At 47.5% G+C, this 12555-nt stretch overlaps 1 protein-coding gene across 10 annotated transcripts in view; it reads left to right on the top strand.

The window, feature by feature from the left end:
• The window catches only part of MYLK (myosin light chain kinase), a 267073-nt gene that overhangs the window by 77388 nt on the left and 177130 nt on the right, over positions 1-12555 (top strand). For 8 of the 10 annotated variants that reach the window (XR_003432841.1, XM_027106666.1, XM_027106695.1 and 5 more), the window contains exon 3: positions 5706-5880. The exons of the other annotated variants lie outside the window; for them this stretch is intronic. The gene's annotated coding sequence lies outside the window, so the exon portion shown is untranslated. The remainder of the gene's footprint in view (positions 1-5705; positions 5881-12555) is intronic. 10 annotated transcript variants of the gene reach the window in all.

The following is a 12555-nucleotide window of genomic DNA, read 5'->3' as shown; positions in this document are numbered from 1 at the left end:
CCACCAAGCTTACTCGTAGACTGTCAATTTCTTGTTCCTAGTGTCCCAGGAGTGGCGGTTACCCCAGCAGTGTTCTTGATTCAGTTCTGGGCTTGACCCTAGAGTAGGAATTGATCATTTCTCTCCGGTTGGGGCAGCCAACCTAAACATTCCAGGGGAAAAACTCCCCAGGATTTAGCACCCTCCCTCCTCTGGCACGTTGGCGACACCCGGTCTTGGCTCCCTCCTCATTCCTCTTCTCTGTGCACCTGCCCCCTTGTCTCAATGCTAACCAAGAGTGGGAGAGAAACTAGAAACATTGTTGGCCAGGCCTTTGGCTTCAGCTGGAAGAGGCAGGTTTCATCTGTGGGAGTAAGTAGAAAACAATTACAAATTCGCATTTCAAATCCCGGAGCCTGTGGGAGTTGGTGAAGCAGGCTGGCTTTCCTCATATTCTCATGCTGTGTCAGGGTTTGCCAAAGAAGGATCCCCACACCTCTCAGTAAGGGAAGCTCGGGGAAGCAGGGATGTGCTGGAGGCAGCGTGGACCCCAGGAGGTCCAGCAGGAGCTGTGGACGCCTGTGGCTGGAGAGAGTCTTCAAACTCAGCCCTAGTACTTATCAGCATCCACATCTCTGCAGACCCTCCTGTCGACTCAGCCAGTGCCTGAGCCTGTCACAGGGAAAGGCAGGCCTCCCATGGAAGGGTCTTTCTCATTCTCTCTCCTCGCCTCAGCCAGGCATTGGTCCAGCCACAGGGCTAGTGTTTTCCCAGGAGACACAGGCCATGGGGTGCTGGCAACTCCCCTAAACTGTGGGGAGAGAAGCTGGGTCCTTGTTCAGTAGCCGGGCCTGGGCGAGCTCCACTCACAGTTCACTTGCAGCCGTGTCCTTAGAATCCAAGGGCCCTCCCAGCACAGGATCCTCTGGGCCGGTCCCCTCAGATCATCACCACAGGGCCAGCTCCCGGCAGAAAGCTGAGGGGCAGCATGTGCTTCCAGTGGCTCAGAAAGAGGGGATGGGACATGCCTGTCTGGAGCTGGAGAAGCTGCTCAGGGTCCCTCCAGGGAGGGTGTGATGAGCAGAATCATGGACTCCCTTCCTGGGCCTTCTTTTCCAGAGCTTTCCTAGGCTTCACTAAAGACCAGGAGAGGAATGGCCGGGCAGACTCAGGGCACAGAGTGGGGACCCTTCCCTTTTCTCCCTCTCCTCCACTCTCACCCCTCAGACACTGCATCCCTAATAGCGCACCCACCACCCCTGCCCACCTGCCACCCCTTCCATGTGCTCCCCCTGCCCAAGACTCCAGTTTCAAAATAAATGACTAAATGTTGGCTAAATGGGAGGGAGGAGAGGAAGAATGAAGTGGTAGAAAGAAAAGGAATATATTCCACTTACTTTATGAGCAAATGGCTCTCCCCAGCACCCTGCCCCATTAATTTTGCTGTTAATATTTGCCGCTCTGCTAAGGGAATCACCTTAAGTACTTAGTCCACTCCTGACACTTAATAAGTGCTCACTAAACAGGAAGTATTATTGGTTCCTTTTTCTCCTCTTTTTCCTGGGGTTTCCCCTCAGCTCTTTCAGCCCCAGCCCCTCTCTGGATAGACCTCACAGAATCAGCAGCTCAACCTGGGAGAGGCCAGAGGCTGCGAAGCCGGAATGACTGCATTCATGCCCATTCCTAGCGCTGGCCCAGGCTTCAGTATTCATGGCTCGTGCCTGTGTCTCACAGGTGTGCGCCGAGGACCAGATGCGCCTGTCCGCCTGTGAAGCCCTCCGTGGAGGGCCTGGAACAGAAGTCTCTTCTTTCTCCTCTCCTGGTGTCCCAAAGCATCTTGTCTCTGCTGTGGGCTTGGCTCCCCCTGCTGGAACCTTTCCTACCTGCCCAGGTATCCTATGGAGAGCTGGCAACAGTCCTAGAGACACAGGTGAACTAGGGCAGGAAGGTCCAGAGAGGCCCTTCAGGTCAGAGGGAGAACCAGAGATGGGAAGTGGCTTTCTCAAGGTCACACAGTGGCTCGGGTGCAGCCACAGTGGGCACTGGAGCCTCTGACTCTCCTGAGCTACTTAACCGTCAGGTGCTGCCTGCCCATTTCCCTGAGCTGGCCCCCTTGTTGGCCAAGGCTGCTTCTGTGCTCTGAGCTTCTGACAGAAATCTTACAACAGCAGTGACAGCAACAACATTAACCATAGCAGCCACCATGGATTGAGCTCTTATTCTGTGCCAGACACGCAGGCCGCTTGACCCCATGTCCCCTGCGTTGGCAGAGACTGGGCCGGGCTGTTTTTAATACACATTGCTGACCCTCATAGCAACCCTGCAGGTAGGAGAGTATTAATAGCAGCTCCATTTTACAGATGAGTAAACTAAGACTTTCAGAGGTGGTCACTTTTTCAGGCCACAGTTTCACAGTGGAGGATGCACATCTGACTGCACAGCAGTCTGTTCCCTGCTGAGGGGCCTCCTGTCGATGGAAGCCACAAGCACTGTTCCTGCTCCCCCAGTGGATTTCCTGGGCTCCCACGGACCGAGGTGGGGCTGCTCCTGCCTGAGTCCTCACTGTGCTCATCTCACGGGCACATCGGCGTGGCTTAGCAGGATGGAGGGGGAGGCAAGGTATTTGAGAAGGGGATGGTTGAATAAACACGCCTGTGACCCCAGACTTACTTCTGCAGGGATGATACTGCTAATGAGCTGAGTGAACTTTAGGATGTGGCTAAGACTGTGATAGGAATGTGCATGCTGCTAATTTAATTATAATCAGGGTTTCTGGCTCTGATTTCTTTTTGCATGTGACTTTTACTGCAGAAAGCTTCTCTCATCTGGTCTCATTAAATCTCAAATTAAGCAAGAATCCCTACAGTAAGAGAGCAGCTCCAGGAGAGCAGGCCTCACTCGTTCACACTGTGTGTTCATTTGGCTGTGTTTTTTTGGGTTTGATCCCCTTTTAAGAAAATTTAAAAATAACTTTCTGCCAAAGATGTGGGCACTCAGGGTAGAGCTGCTGAGTGGACGCCCTCCTCCTGCCCGTGGTCTGCTCCTCTGATGATGTGGCCGGGCTGAAGCGGGTAGGTCACCTGCCTGTAGAAGCCCAGCCTTCCTTTCTTTAGAAAATGTATGTATGTATGTATGTATGTATGTATGTATGTATGTACGTATGTATGTATTTATTTATGGCTGCGTTGGGTCTTTGTTGCTGCGCACGGGCTTTCTCTAGTTGCGGTGAGCAGGGGCTACTCTTCGTTGCGGCGCACGGGCTTCTCATGGCAGTGGCTTCTCTTGTTGCAGAGCACGGGCTCTAGGTGCACGGGGTTCAGTAGTTGTGACACGCAGGCTGCTCGACCCCATGTCCCCTGCAATGACAGGCGAATTCGTAACCATTGCACCAGCAGGGAAGTCCGCCCAACCTTCCTCTAATGTGTCTTTCAAGAGGAAAGGCCCAGGACGCCATGGGGAATGAAGGGGTGCCTGTGGGCTCAGGGAAGAACTCAGCTGGGGGCGGGGGGTAGGAAGGAGTGGGCTGGCTTTACCTGATATCCCTTAGGAACCTGGAAACCTGGGCCCAAGTCTCTCAAGGATGCCAGCAGGGAACCCAGAGAGTGTACCCAGGGCCGGGTATGATTGCGCTCACTTCACACCCAGGCAGCCTGAGAAGCAAAGAGGGGAAAGGATTCACAAGTTACGTGCCAGCTTTAGAGCCAGGACTGGTACCCATGTGTCTGGAACCAAATGCCTACAGGCCCCAGAGAGGTAGACTGTTTATTGTTGTGACCTGTTTGTCCACTCCTTTCCCTACATCCTCTCTCTAATGTTCACATGTTTGCTCCACAACAAAATTAAGTGATACCATAGTTTGGAAGTGATTTTTTATGCTTTTTTAGCCCAACTTTCAATTTATTCATATATTCCACAAGTATTTGTCGAGAACTTACTGTGTGCTCATCTGTATTCTAGGCATTAGGGATACAGTAGTGAGTGAACCACCCAGGACCTGTGACCTAGTGGAGTGGCTTATGTTCCAGTGGGGGAGACAGATGTTAATCAAATAACCACATGACTGCATGGCGGCCAACTATGATGTATGTGATAGACACACCTTCCATGATTTTGTCCAAATTACTGTCCTTAGTTCTGTCCAATTCAAAATGACTTTCCAGTCTCTGGTGGCTCCCCAGAGACCTCTGTCTAGGAGACCTAGATCTGGAGTCACCTCTGTTACTCAGGGTGAGTAGCATTGTTTTTTTGGATTCATTTCTTCCTTTATTATCCATAAAATATTCAAATATCTACCATGTGCAAGGTCTTCCAGAGTCTGTGGTGCATATCCAGTCTTGACCAAGAACTCAGTTGCCTTAAAGGTGTACTCTTCATCAGTATCGTCACATCTCTCCGGTCCACATATGTTCAACCATTCCCCTTGGAAAAACAGATGGAATCAAATTAGGTATTGATTCACCCTCTCTCCCACCTGCCCCTCAAAGCCTCACACCACTACTCCTATAAAACCACTATTCCCCTTCCACTTGTGTGCTTTGCAGAGGACAGAAGAACAGATGGTGATGGGGAGAGCAGGAGATAGGGTAGAGCAATGGTTCTCAAAGTGGGCCCTGGGGACCCTGGGACTCTTTCATGGGCCCAGGAGGTCTAAATAATTTTTGTAATAAGATGTCATTTGCTTTTTATAATAAGATGTCATTGCTTTTTTCACTCTCCTTTTCTCTCAGACGGAGTTTTCCAGCAGGTACGGACACCGTGATGCCACAACCAACTGGATGCAGAAGCACATATGAAAGTCTAGCTGTCTTCTATTAAGCCAGACATTAAATAAATTTGCAAAAACAAACAACTCTTCTTACTAAACTTTGTTTTCGGTTTTGTTTCAGAAAGTGTATTTTTCTTTTAAAAGTGTTACTTCTGTTAACCTAATGGGCTTATTATTGATGTTTTAAATGAACTACTATTTCTTAGTTTTAATACAATAAAAATTTAATTTAATACAGTAAAATATTGATAGCAGCAATTCACACACAAAAGCTCTTTGGGATCTTCAATAATTTTAGGAGTATGAAGGGACCCTGAGACCAAAATGTTTGAGAACTGCTGAGCTAGTGGCTAAGGGGTCAGCTAGGTGTTAGGAGAAGGCCAGTTACTCAAGAATCAGACATGAGCCAGTAGAAAAGCTTAAATCCACATCATTTCTGATTTGGACATCTGCAGTCTGTCCCAAGGTGTGAGTTGCATAGGATGAGAGGTTCCTTTGGAACTATGGAAATACCTTCTGTCCCCTGGAGGAGAAGGACTGGACTGGGCATCACCTTGCTACCATATTTTAGAAGTATGCGCCAGGGACCACTCCTGAAGCTCTCCAGGGGTCAGGACCCACGCTGCTAGGTCCTGTTCTCAACACCGTGAACACAGTCTGTGGAGCATGGTTCAAATCTCAGCCCAGATTCCTTAAGACAGGAGCACAGGAGTCCCCCATCCATCTGCTCTCTGAGCTTGCTCCCACTCCGGGGATCATAAACAGGGCTTCTTCAGCTCAAGGAGGAGGGAGCTGGGTCTCAGGAGGCAAGGGTCCCACGAGCCCTGGGTGGTAATCCCAGGCCACATGTGCCTAGGGATGGGTAGTGTTCCAGGCCAGATGTGGAGTTGGGGGGGGTGCCCAGCCCCTCCAAGGACTCAGCTCTCAGCTTGACAGTGTCTTTCCTTTGCTCCACACTCAGATTGGAACCTGCAGCTCTGAACAAGTAAAAACCTGTGAGCTTCCATCCCTGGTTTCCCCGGGACTCCACTCAGAGCCTCTGCAGCTGGCAGCCAGGGGTTTCAAAGGTCACCCTAGCCGGGAGGATTGGAACCACACATCCCTCTGACCGGGTGAAGTTGGCTGCTCCGTGCAAGGCAAGTTGCAACATCTGTGAGCAGTCAGACGAACGCCCCTTAACTTTTCAGTCTGGCACTGGGCTCTGCTACATCTCTGGCTCTCCTTCACTGTCTTCCTTCTCGGACAGACCTTGGACAGCCATCTCTGCAGTACAGTGGTAAAGCGTGGCTGTCCACGCGTCCCAACTCGTGGGAGAGCTGCCCGGGGAAGAGGTCACGGTAAGGCGTGTCCATTCTCTGGTGTGTGACCCTGCCGCACTGCCTGCTCCGGTGGGTCACAGCAAGTCAGCAGGCACAGCCCACAGCCAAGGAGCAGTTCGTTCCAGGATTAGGAGAGATTAGGGAATTTGTCAGGATTTGAATGCTCTGAAGAGAGAGGATTAAGGTGGGGAGAGGAAGCTGTCATTGCCTAGGGCATTTGCACCTCAGGTGGTTTGCTGTGTTTGCTGTGTGCCTGTGGCTCCGGGGGTTCATGGCTGTCGGCCAGGCTTCCAGTGCAGAGCCCACTGGGAGCCCTTCCCTGTAGGGAAGGTATGGTATCTCCAGGATGCCTTGCTGCCGGATCAGGTGCTTAAGGACTACGATCATTTAAAATGTATGCACTTTGGGTAGGGAAGGGGGCAGCTGGTTGCTCTAAACTTGTTCTGCTGTGTAACTTGATTCTTGATTTTAAACTTTTCTCTGAGTCTTTTTGCCTCAGTCTTTTTGCCCTCTCTCGGCCATAGTTGAAAGTGTTCCTTTCTGGGTTCAGGAGACAATTGAAAGTGCTTTTGATCGAATTAAAGTCAAATTAATTTAGTGCTGCTTTGAAGGATTAATAAATTCTGCTACTTGTGAAAACCTTATTTGGAGGTGAGCTTTGGCCCAAGCATTGTGTGTATATGGTGGCGTGTGGCTTCCAGCCCTCAGACCACTGCTCTTCTGATCCCCTCCTCCGTCTTTTTTTCTCTTCTTACTTCTGTCTCTTCTTCTTTTTTTCTTTTTACATCTTTATTGGAGTATAATTACTTTACAGGGGTGTGTTAGTTTCTGCTTTATAACAAAGTGAATCAGTTATACATATGTCCCCATATCTCTTCCCTCTTGCATCTCCCTCCCTCTCACCCTCCCTATCCCACCCCTCTAGGTGGTCACAAACCACCGAGCTGATCTCCCTGTGCTATGCGGCTGCTTCCCACTAGCTATCTACCTTACGTTTGGTAGTGTATATATGTCCATGCCTCTCTCTCGCTTTGTCACAGCTCACCCTTCCCCCTCCCCATATCCTCAAGTCCATTCTCTAGTAGGTCTGTGTCTTTATTCCCATCTTACCCCTAGGTTCTTCATGACATTTTTTTTCTTAGATTCCATATATATGTGTTAGCATACGGTATTTGTCTTTCTCTTTCTGACTTACTTCACTCTGTATGACAGACTCTAGGTCCATCCACCTCACTACAAATAACTCAATTTCGTTTCTTTTTATGGCTGAGTAATATTCCATTGTATATATGTGCCACATCTTCTTTATCCATTCGTCCGATGATGGACATTTAGATTGCTTCCATGTCCTGGCTATTGTAAATAGAGCTGCAATGAACATTTTGGTACATGACTTTTTGAATTATGGTTTTCTCAGGGTATATGCCCAGTAGTGGGATTGCTGGGACATATGGTAGTTCTATTTGTAGTTTTTTTAAGGAACCTCCATACTGTTCTCCATAGTGGCTGTACTAATTCACATTCCCACCAGCAGTGCAAGAGTGTTCCCTTTTCTCCACACCCTATCCAGCGTTTATTGTTTCTAGATTTTTTGATGATGACCATTCTGACTGGTGTGAGATGATATCTCATTGTAGTTTTGATGTGCATTTCTCTAATGATTAATGATGTTGAGCATTCTTTCATGTGTTTGTTGGCAGTCTGTATATCTTCTTTGGAGAAATGTCAATTTAGGTCTTCTGCCCATTTTTGGATTGGGTTGTTTGTTTTATTGTTATTGAGCTGCATGAGCTGCTTGTAAATTTTGGAGATTAATCCTTTGTCAGTTGCTTCATTTGCAAATATTTTCTCCCATTCTGAGGGTTGTCTTTTGGTCTTGTTTATGATTTCCTTTGCTGTGCAAAAGCTTTGAAGTTTCATTAGGTCCCATTTGTTTATTTTTGCTTTTATTTCCATTTCTCTAGGAGGTGGGTCAAAAAGGATCTTGCTGTGATTTATGTCATAGAGTGTTCTGCCTATGTTTTCCTCTAAGAGTTTGATAGTTTCTGGCCTTACATTTAGGTCTTTAATCCATTTTGAGCTTATTTTTGTGTATGGTGTTAGGGAGTGTTCTAATCTCATACTTTTACATGTACCAGTCCAGTTTTCCCAGCACCACTTATTGAAGAGGCTGTCCTTTCTCCACTGTACATTCCTGCCTCCTTTATCAAAGATAAGGTGACCATATGTGCGTGGGTTTATCTCTGGGCTTTCTATCCTGTTCCATTGAGCTATCTTTCTGTTTTTGTGCCAGTACCATACTGTCTTGATTACTGTAGCTTTGTAGTATAGTCTGAAGTCAGGGAGCCCGATTTCTCCAGCTCCGTTTTTCGTTCTCAAGATTGCTTTGGCTATTCGGGGTCTTTTGTGTTTCCATACAAATTGTGAAATTTTTTGTTCTAGTTCTGTGAAAAATGCCAGTGGTAGTTTGATAGGGATTGCATTGAATCTGTAGATTGCTTTGGGTAGTATAGTCATTTTCACAATGTTGATTCTTCCAATCCAAGAATATGGTATATCTCTCCATCTATTTGTATCATCTTTAATTTCTTTCATCAGTGTCTTATAATTTTCTGCATACAAGTCTTTTGTCTCCTTAGGTAGGTTTATTCCTAGATATTTCATTCTTTTTGTTGCAGTGGTAAAGCAGGATACAAAATTAATGCACAGAAATCTCTGGCATTCCTATACACTAATGATGAAAAATCTGAAAGTGAAATTAAGAAAACACTCCCATTTACCTTCTGTCACTTATTGATCTGCGTTTAACTGGTGCTGAACAAAACCCCGTGGGTAGGTGTATTTGACTCCAGCCACTGAGTACTGCTCTGCCGATAGAGAAATTATTGCAGAAGCCACCCAGGCCCTCTGGTGCTCTCGACTGGAATGTGGTCAACGGGCTGGATGAGGGGTTAGAAGGGAACAAGGATGGTTTGGTTTGATTTATAATTATTATAATAATTAGTATTGGTAGAGCATTCCAGATATGCCAGTAACCATTAATTGGCAGTGTGGACGGAATATGTTTATGCGGCTGATGGCAGTGGGCCGGGTGATGGGCCGAGCAGAGCTGTTTGGTGTGCCTGGCCAGCCTGGGACTGGGCTCTGGTTCTGCCTGTGTGGTGGTTAATAACTGCCCTACCCACCCTCCCCCACCCCTCACAGGGCACTTGCTGTATTGACTTGCCTGTTCTGTTTCTGACCTGAAGCCAGACCTTCCCTCCTGCCCAGGGATGGAAGACTTCTGTCTTCTGTGTGTATGGGGCCAAGCATGTTCCTTTTGATGATAGCATCCAGGGCCTTCGGGAGACCTCAGAAGGTCAAGATCAAGAGGATTTATAGAGAGGAGCCCGATGTCACCACTCTTAGTTTCCAGCTCCCCTGAAAGCAGAGTGGAAGAGTCTTGTGTCTTTGAAAGCCAGAAGTGAGAGCAGAAGGGGGTGTTACATTCCTCCGCCCCTCTTCCTTTATGCAACTCCCAAACCTCTGCCTATCGCATCTCCCATTACTGGGGAAGGCAGGAAATGCCTAGTCTGGGTCCGGGGGCCCTCCAGGAAGCTCACAGGATATGGCTACGATCAGAATTCAGTTTGGTTTCCACTTCTTAGCTATGTGACCTTGGACAAATGTAGTTGGTTTTCTGAGCCCTGGTGTCCTCGTTTGTGAAAGGAACATAATCAGAACTGCCTTGCAGGACCAGGAGATTGAGTGAGATTAGGGCTGAGCATGATGTCGGGTGCATGCACCCTGCCCGTTCCATGCTAGGACACACAGGACAGTGCTGCGGAGGCTGTCAAGGGGCCCCAGGCCCTCCTACCCACCTTCTCATGGTCTGCCATATGCTTCCCACTGCTGTTATACAATAATCCCACTCAGATACCCTTGCCCTGAGGATAATCAGGCTGGCCTGGGCTTGCCATCTTTGGTGAAAAGGGTGTGTCCTGCAGGGTTGGGGAACTTGCTTTCCCTTTGGGAGCTGGATGATGACCATGTTGACAGCTACCAATTATTGAGTGCCTTTTATGCTGTACTAAGTGTTTTATATATACTGTCATTCAAGTCCTCCCCTCAACTTTGTGAGATTGATATTGTCATTCTCATTTTATAGAAAAGGAAACTGAGGCCAGGAGAGTTGAAGTACCTTGCCCAGCTAATAGCTGGAAAGTAGCAGTGCCCTGGACTTGCGGCTGGCGACGACCCTTGTGATACCTGCCCTCACTCCACCCCACCCCTGGTGCTGGCAGCACAGAGTGTATTTGTCACCTCACTTCAGTGGCAGTGGAGGAGAGCAGAGGGAACAGTGTCCCCTCTGGGGTATGGTCCTGGGAGGCTCTGCAGGATATAAGAACCCCCTGTTATCACACTCACCACACACACACATGTAATTGTTCACTGCTGTATCCCTAGCTCCTAGCTTGCAACATGGTGGATGTTCAATAAATTTATTTATTTTATTATTATTTTTTTTTGCGGTATGTGGGCCTCTCACTGTTGTGGCCTCTCCCGTTGCGGAGCACAGGCGCCGGACATGCAGGCTCAGCGGCCATCGCTCATGGGCACAGCCGCTGCGCGGCATGTGGGATCTTCCCGGACCGGGGCACGAACCCGTGTCCCCTGCATAGGCAGGTGGACTCTCAACCACTGCGCCACCAGGGAAGCCCCAATAAATATATTTTAATTGAGTGAATGACTATATCCTGATTCTTGCCATTAAAATTATATCCTGATTACCTTGAAATGGTTCTGCAAACACATACACAAACACAATGATATAAATATGGCAAAATGTTAACTGTTGAATCTAGGTGATAGGTATCTGAGGTGCTCATTTTATCATTCTTTCTACTTTTCTGTTTGAAATTTTCCATAATGAAACTTATTTTTAGTTTAAAATTTCTATATCATTAAATTCCTATTATTATTTTCCTTGTAAATATACACTCATATAACTGCCTGATATTCTACTGTATTTAACCAATTCTCGCTGTTGGATATTTAACTGTTTTTTTTTTTTTCCTATTTCTATTTAACTGGATTATTTTTCTGTTTATTTTCCTATAAGTAATGTGATTAGCATTCTCATATATAAATTTGGGGCTGTATCTCTGATTCTTTCCCAATAATACCTTTCTAAATGTAGGATTACTGGGGAAAGAGATGGACATTTTTTTTTTTTTTTTTTTTTTTGGTTCGCGGGCCTCTCTCTGCTGTGGCCCCTCCCGTTGCAGACCACAGGCTCCGGACGCGCAGGCTCAGCGGCCATGGCTCACGGGCCCAGCCGCTCCGCGGCATGTGGGATCTTCCCAGACCCGGGCACGATCCCATGTCCCCTGCATCGGCAGGCGGACTCTCAACCACTGCGCCACCAGGGAAGCCCAGAGATGGACATTTTTTTCAGAATCCTTTTGACAAATTGCTTTCTAGAAATATTGCTTTAGTTTATACTCCTCAGAAGGATATGAGTCCCCAGAGTCTCACCGGTATTGTATGTTGTCTTTCTTTTTAAATGTCATTTGGTTAGTTTTTTTAACTAATAACTTGTCCTTGACTTGCACTCTTGGATTCTGACTGAGGCTAGGCAGCTTCCACTTGTGTTGTGGTCATTTGTCTATCTTCTGTGAACCGTCCAAGTGATAGCTCTACCCATTATCTGTCAGGCTGTTTTCTTATATATAAAATATCCTAGTCCTTCATTCTTGTTGCAAACATTTTATCCCAGATCATCAAATGCCTTTTAATGTTGTCATTGGTATGCTGTGTCATACGGAAGATCTCAGTGTTACGTGTGTGTGGTAGCAGCTGTCAGCTTTCTCGCTTATGACCCCAACCTCAGACCCCCTTCCCACCAGCCAACTCTGACTGCTAATAGGAAGCAAGAGGGTCCAGTGGGGGACTTCCCTGGTGGCGTAGTGATTAAGAATCCGCCTGCCAATGCAGGGGACACGGGTTCGAGTCCTAGTCCGGGAAGATCCCACATGCCGAGGAGCACCTAAGCCCGTGCACCACAAGTACTGAGCCCACGTGCCACAACTACTGAAGCCCATGTACCTAGAGCCTGTGCTCTGCAACAAGAGCTGCAGTGAGAAGCCGCGCACTGCAACAAAGAGTAGCCCCTGCTCACTGCAACTAGAGAAAGCCCGCATGCAGCAACAAAGACCCAGCGCAGCCAAAAATAAATTAATTAATTAATTAAAAAAAAAAAAGAGGGTCCAGTGGTTAAGAATAGGAGCTTTGGTGCCAGACACCTGGGATCAAATGCCAGTTCTGCCCCCTACTAAATACTCTGACCCTGGGCAAATGACTTAATCTCAGTGAGCCTCGGTTTCTAATCCATAAAATGGGGATGATGAGATCATCTGTCTCACAGTGTTGATGTAAGGAGCAATTGAGCTATCATTTGTAAAGTGTTTAGAATAGTTCCTGGTGTATAGTAAGTGCTGCATAAATTTGGTT

Source organism: Aethalodelphis obliquidens, unplaced genomic scaffold, assembly GCF_003676395.1.
Source record: "Aethalodelphis obliquidens isolate GAN/ISIS:26980383/991018 unplaced genomic scaffold, ASM367639v1 scaffold1, whole genome shotgun sequence".
NCBI classification, from domain to species: Eukaryota; Metazoa; Chordata; class Mammalia; order Artiodactyla; family Delphinidae; genus Aethalodelphis; species Aethalodelphis obliquidens.
This window is presented reverse-complemented; position numbering and strand designations above follow the sequence as displayed.